Below are 9148 nucleotides of genomic sequence, written 5' to 3' on the forward strand. Positions count from 1 at the left end.
TTGACAGAGATAACAACCATGACACCAGAAATGCGTGACAAATGCACAAGCTTCAGTAACCGACTCGATCAACTGGAAGAAAGAGTATCAGCGATTGATGATCAAATGAATGAAATGAAGCAAAAAGAGAAACCCAAAGAAAAAAGAAGAAAAAGAAATGAACAAAGCCTGCAAGAAGTATGGGATTATGTAAAAAGACCAAATCTACGTCTGATTGGGGTGCCTGAAAGTGAGGGGGAAAATGGAACCAAGTTGGAAAACACCCTTCAGGATATCATCCAGGAGAATTTCCCCAACCTAGTAGGGCAGGTCAACATTCAAATTCAGGAAATACAGAGAATGCCACAAAGATACTCCTCGAGAAGAGCAACTCCAAGACACATAATTGCCAGATTCACCAAAGTTGAAATGAAGGAAAAAATCTTAAGGGCAGCCAGAGAGAAAGGTCGGGTTACCCACAAAGGGAAGCCCATCAGACTAACAGCAGATCTCTCGGCAGAAACTCTCCAAGCCAGAAGAGAGTGGGGGCCAATATTCAACATTCTTAAAGAAAAGAATTTTCAACCCAGAATTTCATATCCAGCCAAACTAAGTTTCATAAGTGAAGGAGAAATAAAATCCTTTACAGATAAGCAAATGCTTAGAGATTTTGTCACCACTAGGCCTGCCTTACAAGAGACCCTGAAGGAAGCACTCAACATGGAAAGGAACAACCGGTACCAGCCATTGCAAAAACATGCCAAAATGTAAAGACCATCGAGGCTAGGAAGAAATTCCATCAACTAATGAGCAAAATAACCAGTTAATATCATAAAGGCAGGATCAAGTTCACACATAACAATCTTAACCTTAAATGTAAATGGACTAAATGGTCCAATTAAAAGACACAGACTGGCAAACTGGATCAAGAGTCATGACCCATCAGTTTGCTGTACTCAGGAGACCCATCTCACATGCAGAGACATACATAGGCTCAAAATAAAGGGGTGGAGGAAGATCTACCAAGCAAATGGAGAAAAAAAAATCAGGGTTTGCAATCCTAGTCTCTGATAAAACAGACTTTAAACCATGAAAGATCAAAAGAGACAAAGAAGGCCATTACATAATGGTAAAGGGATCAATTCAACAGGAAGAGCTAACTATCCTATATATGCACCCAATACAGGAGCACCCAGATTCATAAAGCAAGTCCTTAGAGACTTACAAAGAGACTTAGACGCCCATACAATAATAATGGCTTCAACACCCCACTGTCAACATTAGAAAGATCAACGAGACAGAAAGTTAACAAGGATATCCAGGAATTGATCTCATCTCTGCAGCAAGCAGACCTAATAGACATCTACAGAACTCTCCACCCCAAATCAACAGAATATACATTCTACTCAGCACCACATCATACTTATTCCAAAATTGACCACATAATTGGAAGTAAAACACTCCTCGGCAAATGTATAAGAACATAAATTATAACAAACTATCTCTCAGACCACAGTGCAATCAAACTAGAACTCAGGACTAAGAAACTCAATCAAAACTGCTCAACTACGTGGAAACTGAATAACCTGCTCCTGAATGACTACTGGGTACATAACGAAATGAAGGCAGAAATAAAGATGTTCTTTGAAACCAATGAGAACAAAGATACAACATACCAGAATCTCTGGGACACATTTAAAACAGTGTGTAGAGGGAAATTTATAGCACTAAATGCCCAAAAGAGAAAGCTGGGAACATCTAAATTTGACACTCTAATATCACAATTAAAAGAAGTAGAGACGCAATAACACACATTCAAAGGTAGAAGAAGGCAAGAAATAACTAAGATCAGAGCAGAACTGAAGGAGATAGAGACACAAAAAACTCTCCAAAAAATCAATGAATCCGGGAGTTGGTTTTTTGAAAAGATCAACAAAATTGATAGACCACTAGCAAGACTAATAAAGAAGAAAAGAAAGAAGAATCAAATAGATGCAAAGAAAATGATAAAGGTGATATCACCACCGACCCCACAGAAATACAAACTACCATCAGAGAATACTATAAACACCTCTACACAAATAAACTAGAAAATCTACAAGAAATGGATAACTTCCTGGACACTTACACTCTCCCAAGACTAAACCACGAAGAAGCTGAATTCCTGAATAGACCAATAGCAGGCTCTGAAATTGAGGCCATAATTAATAGCCTACCAACTAAAAAATGTCCAGGCTCAGATGGATTCACAGCTGAATTCTACCAGAGGTACAAGGAGGAGTTGGTACCATTCCTTCTGAAACTATTCCAATCAATAGAAAAAGAGGGAATCCTCCCTAACTCATTTTATGAGGCCAACATCATCCTGATACCAAAGCCTGGCAGAGACACAACAAAAAAAAGAGAATTTTGGACCAATATCCCTGATGAACATCGATGCAAAAATCCTCAATAAAATACTGGAAACTGGATCCAGCAGCACATCAAAAAGCTTATCCACCATGATCAAGTGGGCTTCATCCCTGGGATGCAAGGCTGGTTCAACATACACAAATCAGTAAACGTAATCCAGCATATAAACAGAACCAAATACAAAAAACACATGATTATCTCAATAGATGCCAAAAAGGTTTTTGACAAAATTCAACAGCCCTTCATGCTAAAAACGCTCAATAAATTCGGTATTGATGGAACGTATCTCAAAATCATAAGAACTATTTATGACAAACCCACAGCCAATATCATACTGAATGGACAAAAACTGGAGAAATTCCCTTTGAAAACTGGCACAAGACAGGGATGCCCTCTCTCACCACTCCTATTCAACATAGTGTTGGAAGTTCTGGCTAGGGCAATTAGGCAAGAGAAAGAAATCCAGGGTATTCAGTTAGGAAAAGAAGAAGTCAAATTGTCTCTGTTTGCAGATGACATGATTGTATATTTAGAAAACCCCATTGTCTCAGCCCAAAATCTCCTTAAGCTGGTAAGAAACTTCAGCAAAGTCTCATGATACAAAATCAATGTGCAAAAATCACAAGCATTCTTATACAACAGTAACGGACAAACAGAGAGCCAAATCATGAAGGAACTTCCATTCACAATTGCTTCAAAGAGAATGAAATACCTAGGAATCCAACTTACAAGGGATGTAAAGGACCTCTTCAAGGAGAACTACAAACCACTGCTCAGTGAAATCAAAGAGGACATAAACAAATGGAAGAACATACCATGCTCATGGATAGGAAGAATCAATACAGTGAAAATGGCCATACTGCCCAAGGTTATTTACAGATTCAATGCCATCCCCATCAAGCTACCAATGAGTTTCTTCACAGAATTGGAAAAAACTGCTTTAAAGTTCATATGGAACCAAAAAAGAGCCCGCATTGCCAAGACAATCCTAACTCAAAAGAACAAAGCTGGAGGCATCACGCTACCTGACTTCAAACTATACTACAAGGCTACAGTCACCAAAACAGCATGGTACTGGTACCAAAACAGAGATATAGACCAATGGAACAGAACAGAGTCCTCAGAAATAATACCACACATCTACAGCCATCTGATCTTTGACAAACCTCAGAAAATCAAGAAATGGGGAAAGGATTCCCTATTTAATAAATGGTGCTGGGAAAATTGGCTAGCCATAAGTAGAAAGCTGAAACTTGATCCTTTCCTTACTCCTTATACGAAAATTAATTCAACATGGATTAGAGACTTAAATGTTAGACCTAATACCATAAAAACCCTAGAAGAAAACCTAGGTAATACCATTCAGGACATAGGCACGGGCAAGGACTTCATGTCTAAAACACCAAAAGCAATGGCAGCGAAAACCAAAATTGACAAATGGGATCCAATTAAACTAAAGAGCTTCTGCATAGCAAAAGAAACTACCATCAGAGTGAACAGGCAACCTACAGAATGGGAGAACATTTTTGCAATCTACTCATCTGACAAAGGGCTAATATCCAGAACCTACAAAGAACTCAAACAAATTTACAAGAAAAACACAAACCCATCGAAAAGTGGGCAAAGGATATGAACAGACATTTCTCAAAAGAAGACATTCATACAGCCAACAGACACATGAAAAAATGCTCATCATCACTGGCCATCAGAGAAATGCAAATCAAAACCACAATAAGATACCATCTCACACCAGTTAGAATGGCGATCATTAAAAAGTCAGGAAACAACAGGTGCTGGAGAGGATGTGGAGAAATAGGAAGACTTTTACACTGTTGGTGGGATTGTAAACTAGTTCAACCATTATGGAAAACAGTATGGCGATTCCTCAAGGATCTAGAACTAGAAGTACCATATGACCCAGCCATCCCATTACTGGGTATATACCCAAAGGATTATAAATCATGCTGCTATAAAGACACATGCACACGTATGTTTCTTGCAATAGCAAAGACTTGGAATCAACCCAAATGTCCATCAGTGACAGACTGGATTAGGAAAATGTGGCACAGATACATCATGGAGTACTATGCAGCCATAAAAAAGGATGAGTTTGTGTCCTTTGTAGGGACATGGATGCAGCTGGAAACCATCATTCTCAGCACACTATCGCAAGAACAGAAAACCAAACACTGCATGTTCTCACTCATAGGTAGGAACTGAAGAATGAGATCACTTGGACTCAGGAAGGGGAACATTATACTCTTGGGCCTATCATGGGGAGGGGAGAGGGGGGAGGATTGCACTGGGAGTTATACCTGATGTAAATGACGAGTAGATGGGTGCTGACGAGATGATGGGTGCAGCACGCCAACATGGCACAAGTATACATATGTAACAAACCTGCACGTTATCTACATGTACCCTAGAACTTAAATGATAATAAAAAATTAAAAGAAAATAAAGAACGGTGAAAATCTGTGAGATGAATTGACACATAACAAGTCAGTCTCTCAGAAAGATTTTTTGTACTTTTTATTTGAGAATATTTCCTTTTTCACTATAGGCTTCAATACATTCAAAAATATCTTTTTTCAGATTCCATCAAAATAGTTTTAGCAAACTGCTCCATGAACATAAAGGTTTAACTCTGAGATTAATTCACATATCACAATGCAGTTTCTCACACAACTTCTTTTTAGTGTTTATCTGAGGGTATTTCCGTTTTCACCATATTCCTCAAGGCACTCTTGAATATTCCATTGTAGAATAAATGAAAAAATTGTTAACAAACTTCTTAATGAAAAGAACGGTGTAACTCTATGTGGTGAATTCACACATGAGAAAGCCTTTTACAGAAATCTTCTTTCTGTTTTTATCTGAGGATAGTTCCTTTGTCACCATAGGTTTCCATGTTCTCCCAAATATCCTACTGCAGATTCCACAAAAACAGTGTTAGCAAACTTCTCCATGAAAAGAATGGTGTAAATCTGTGAGATGAATTCACCCATCACAAAGAACTTTCTCAGAAAGCTTCTTTCTGGTTTTTATCTGAGGATATTTCCTTTGTCACCATACGCTTCAATAAACTCTGAAACATCCCATTGCAGATTCCAAGAAAACAGTGTTAGTAAACTGCTCAATGAAAAGAACAGTGTAACTCTGTGAAACCAATTCACACATCAGAAAGCAATATCTCGGAAAGCTTCTTTTTGCATTATTATTTGAATATATTTCCTTTGTCACCATAGTATTCAATGCGCTCCCAAATATCCTGTTGCAGATTTCACAAAAACAAAGTCATCAAACTCATCAATGTATAGAACAGTGTAAGTCTGGTAGATGAATTCACACATCACAAAGAACTTTCTCAGAAAGTTTCTTTCTAGTTTTCATCTGAGGATATTTACTTTGTCATCATAGGATTCAAGGCAATCCAAAATATCCCTTCTCAGATTCCCCCAAAACAGTGCAACCAAATGGTTAAATGAAAAGAATTGTGTAACTCCATGAGATGAATTAACACATCACAAAGAGGTTTCTCAGAAAGCTTCTTTCTACATTTATATGAGGATATTTCCTTTGCCACCATAAGCTTCTGTGTGCTCAAAAATATCCTAATATAGATTCTATGAAAACAACGTTAACAGACTACTCAATGAAAAGAACGGTGTAACTCTGTGAGATGAATTAACCCATCATGAAACAGTTTCTCAGAAAGCTTCTTTCTAGTTTTTATCTGAGGATATTTCCTTTGTCACCATAAGCTTCATTGTGCTAAGAAATATCCCATTGCAGATTTCAAGAAAACAGTGTTAGCAAACTGCTCAATAAAAAGAACAGTGTAACACTGGGGAATGAATTAATCCATCACAAATCGGTTTCTCAGATAGCTTCTTTCTAGGTTTTATCTGAGGATATTTCCTTGTTCACCATAGGCCTCAATGAGATCCCATATATGCCTTTGCAGATTCCACGAAAACAGTGTAGGCAGACTGCTCCTTGAAAAGAAATGTATAACTCTGTGAGATGAATTCACACATCACAAAAACGTTTCTCAGAAAATTTCTTTCTAGTTTTTATCTGAGGGTATTTCCTTTGTCACCATAGGCTTCAATGTGATCCAAAATATCCCTTCTCAGATTAACCAATAACAGTTCCACCAAACTGCTGAATGAAAAAAAATGTGTAACTCTTTGAGATGAAATTAAAAATCACAAAGCAGTTTCCGAGGAAACTTCTTTCTAGGTTTCTTCTGAGGGCTTTGTCACCATGGGCCTCAATGTGATGTGAAATATTACTTCTGAGATTCCCGAAAAACAGTACTACAAAACTGCTTCATGAAAAGATCGTGTAACTCTGTGAGATGAATTCACACATCACAAAGCAGTTTCTCAGAAAACTTCTTTCTAGTTTTTTTCTGAGGCTATTTCTTATGTCACCCTAAGCTTCAAAGATGTCAAAAATATCCCATTGCAGATTCCAAGAAAAAAGAACAGTGTAACACTGTGAAATGAATTCACACATCACAAAGTAGTCTCTCAGAAAGGTTATTTTGGTTTTTATCTGAGGATATTTCCTTTGCCACCATAGGCTTCAAAACATTCCAAAATATCCTATTGCAGATTATATGAAAACATTGTTAGCATAGTGTTCAATGAAAAGAATGCTGTAACATACTGAGATGAATTCACACATCACAAAGCAGTTTCTCAGAAAGTTTCCTTCTGGTTTTTATCTGAGGATATTTCCTTTTTCACCACAGGCTTCAATGTTGTCCCAAATATCCCTTTGCAGATCCCATGAAAACAGTGTTAACAAACTTCTCCATGGAAAGAAAGATGTAAGTCTGTGAGATGAATTCGCACACCACAAAGAACTCTCTAGGAAAGTTGCTTTCTAGTTTTTAGCTGAGGATATTTCCTTTGTCACCATATGTTTCAATGCAATTCCACGTATCCCTTGTCAGATTCTGCAAAAACTGTGCTACAACACTGCTCCATGAAAAGAAAGCTTTAACTCTCTGAGGTGAATTCACACATCACAAAGAAGTTTCATAGAAAGCTTCCTGCTAGTTTTTATCTGAAGACATTTCCTCAGTCACCGTAGACATCAATGTGATCCAAAATATCCCTTCTCAGTTTCCCCAAAAACTGTTACCAAACTGCTACATGAAAAGAATCGTGTAACTCTGTGAGATGAATTAACACATCACAAAAGTTTCTCATAATGCTTTTTTCTAGTACATATTTGAGCATATGTCCTTTGTAACCATAAGCTTCAAAGCACTCTGAAATATCACAATACAGATTCTAAGAAAATAGTGTTAGCAAACTGCTCAATGAAAAGAACAGTGTCACTCTGTGAGACGAATTCATATATCACAAAGCAGTTTCTCAGAAAGCTGCTTTCTAGTTTTTATCTGAGGATATTTCCCTTTTTGCCATATGCCTCACTGCATTCTGAAATATCAATTTGCAGATTCAATGAAAAGAGTGTTAGCAAGATGCTCCATGAAAAGAAAGGTGTAACTCTGTGAGATGAATTCACACATCACAAAGAACTTCCTGTGAAAGCTTCTTTCTAGTTTTTAGCTCTGGATATTTCCTTTGTCACCATAGGCTTCAATGCGATCCAAAATATCCCATCTCAGATTCCCCCAAAACAGTGCTACCAAGCAGATCCATGAAAAAATATCGTGTCATTCCGTGAGATGAATTAACACATCAAAAAGCAGTTTCTCACAAAATCTCTTTCTCATTTTAATTTGAGGGTATTTCCTTTTTCACTATATGCCTCAATGCGTTCCCTAATATCTGTTTGCAGATTCCATGAAAAGAGTGTTAGCAAACTTCTCCATGAAAAGAAAGGTGTAACTGTGTGAGATGAATTCAGACATCACAAAGAACTTTTTCAGAAAGCTTCTATCTAGTTTTTATCTGAGTACATTTCCTTTGTCACCATAGGCTTTAATGTAATTCAAAATATCCCTTTTCAGATTCCCCATAAATATTGTTGGAAAACTGCTCCATGAAAAAAAAGTTATATCTCTGTGAGGTGAATTCACACATGAGAAACAATTTTTCAGAAAGTTTCTTGCTAGTTTTTATTTGAGGATATTTCCTTAGTCATCATTGACATCTATGTGATCCAAAATATCCCTTCTCAGATTCCCCAAAAACAATGCTACCAAACTGCTCCATGAAATGAATTGTGAAGTCTGTGAGATGAATTCACACATCACAAAGCCATCACAAAGTGGTTTCTCTGAATGCTTCTTTCTAGTTTTTTTATGAGAATATTTCCTTTGTTTTGCCATAAGCTACAATGGACTCTGAAATATCCCACTGCAGATTCCAAGAAAACAGTGTTAGCAAACTGCTCAATGAAAAGATCTCTGAAACTATGTGAAATGAATTCATACATCACAAACAATTTCTCAGAAAGCTTCTATCTAGGTTTTATATGCGGATATTTCCTTTTTCACCATAGACCTCAAAGTGTTCAAAAATATCCCTTTGAAAATTCCAGAAAAAGAGTGTTAGCACATTGTTACAGGAAAAGAAAGGTACAGCTCTGTGAGATGAATTCACAAATCACAAAGCAGTTTCTCAGAAAGCTTCTGTTTGGTTTTTGTCTGAGGATAGTTCCTTGGTCACCGTAGGCATAAATGCACTCCCAAATATCCTATTGCAGACTCCACGAAAACAGTGTTATCAAACTACTCAATGAAAACAACAGTGTAACTCTGTGAGATGAA

This window comes from Macaca nemestrina, chromosome 14 (assembly GCF_043159975.1).
Source record: "Macaca nemestrina isolate mMacNem1 chromosome 14, mMacNem.hap1, whole genome shotgun sequence".
Taxonomy (NCBI): Eukaryota; Metazoa; Chordata; class Mammalia; order Primates; family Cercopithecidae; genus Macaca; species Macaca nemestrina.